Below are 1,596 nucleotides of genomic sequence, written 5' to 3' on the forward strand. Positions count from 1 at the left end.
CTCTTGCCACTGGTTAGAAAAGGCGGGCTTTGAGCCAGCTGGTGCGTGTGGAAGGAGGTCCATCCCGGCGCGGGCAGGGCGCGCAGGCTGCCCGCGGAGGGGCCGGGCAGGAGCGCTCCCGGGGGACGCGGCGCGCAGGCAGCTGCGGCCTCGGGCACCCCGCACCCGCGCAGTGCCGCGGGGACGACAGGGGCGGGCAGTCCTGCTGCTGAGTTACACCCCGCGAGGGAGGAGGGACATTGATGGATGGATGGATGGATTGATTGATTGATTATTTTTTTTAAAAGTACTTCAAACCAGAATCTGTCCCTCACATCATTTTATAAAGAAAACAATTAAGATGATGTTGGGTTGGTTTCTCCCCCGTCCTGATAGTCCTTCTTGGTGAAAGCAGAAATGGGAATGGGAGAGCCGAGCGTCCCTCATCCCTGCGGGTGCACGAGACCTTGTCTGGAGTGGCACCACAGGCCCCCGGGACCAGAGGCCGACGCTCATGAGAAAAGATCGCTTTTAGCTGAAAAGATCATCCATGATTCATGATTTATCTCGAATTCAGCTTCGCTCTCTCAGACCCAACAGGCCACACAAGGCCTTCAGAGATTGCTTTTCTGCTTGTAATATCGACTTCACTACTGCGTCTCCTTGGCTCGTTACTATTATCATCTGGGTTTAAATTTCTCTTTTTAAACGGTGTAATCTTTCTTCGGTTGTGCATCCTGGAGTAAAAAAACGGGCATCATTTTCACATCAAAGAACTGTCAGTTCCCCTTATGAATTGCTGCCCCGAGCACCCTCTCTAAAACACTACCCTTGACACCCGAGCCTGCGGAGCACGGTAGAGATATATTGTTGTAATCACAGCCCTGATAATTGAGTGTTGTGCCGGAGAGCCGCGGCTCAAGGGGCCTTCTCGACGCGGGGCGGAGCGGACACCCGCGCTAGCCCAGCGGGGCAGGGACGCTCACCCCCGGAGCCGCCGGTCCTCCGCGCTTCCATCCGGGCAGGGCGCTGCCGTCGGCAATCGCCCGGCGGGTCCGAGGAGCCGCGCAAGGCCGCTCTGAGCGACTGTGAGGAGAACCCGGGACGCCGCTCTCGGCTGCCGCGGCCTCCCTGGGGCTGCCCACGTCCCCCCTCGCCGCTGCCTGTCCCTTCCCGGAGGGCTCTGCTCGGCCCAAGCCTCTGCCCTGCTCCGGTCGGGCTCCCCCGGCCGGTCCCCAGCAGGTGCGGGACTGTCGGGGTCCGTCTCACCCGTGTCTCCGCTCAGATTGAAGCTCTGCAAAGTTTCTCCCGACATATTCCCGGAGCGTGGGCCCCGCGGCACATCCTGCAGCGCTCCCTGCTCCTTGCCCGCCCCTCCGCCTCTCTCCGGCTTCCCCTCTCGGGCCGGCGGGCCAGGGGCAGAGTCGCGGGTGCTGTCCCCTCCCTGACGGTGGCCGTCCAGGCCTGGCGGGGCTGGGGCCGTGCGCGGCGCTCACCGGCCTTTGGCGTTTCCCCTCGCCGAGCGGCAGCGCTCGGTTTGGTCACCGAGAGCGGTGGAGCCGGTGCCAGAGGAGATCAAGAGAGCTGGGAAGGAAGCAGTCCTGCCCGGAAGGGGGG

The sequence above is a fragment of the Motacilla alba genome, chromosome 7 (genome assembly GCF_015832195.1).
Source record: "Motacilla alba alba isolate MOTALB_02 chromosome 7, Motacilla_alba_V1.0_pri, whole genome shotgun sequence".
Taxonomy (NCBI): domain Eukaryota; kingdom Metazoa; phylum Chordata; class Aves; order Passeriformes; family Motacillidae; genus Motacilla; species Motacilla alba.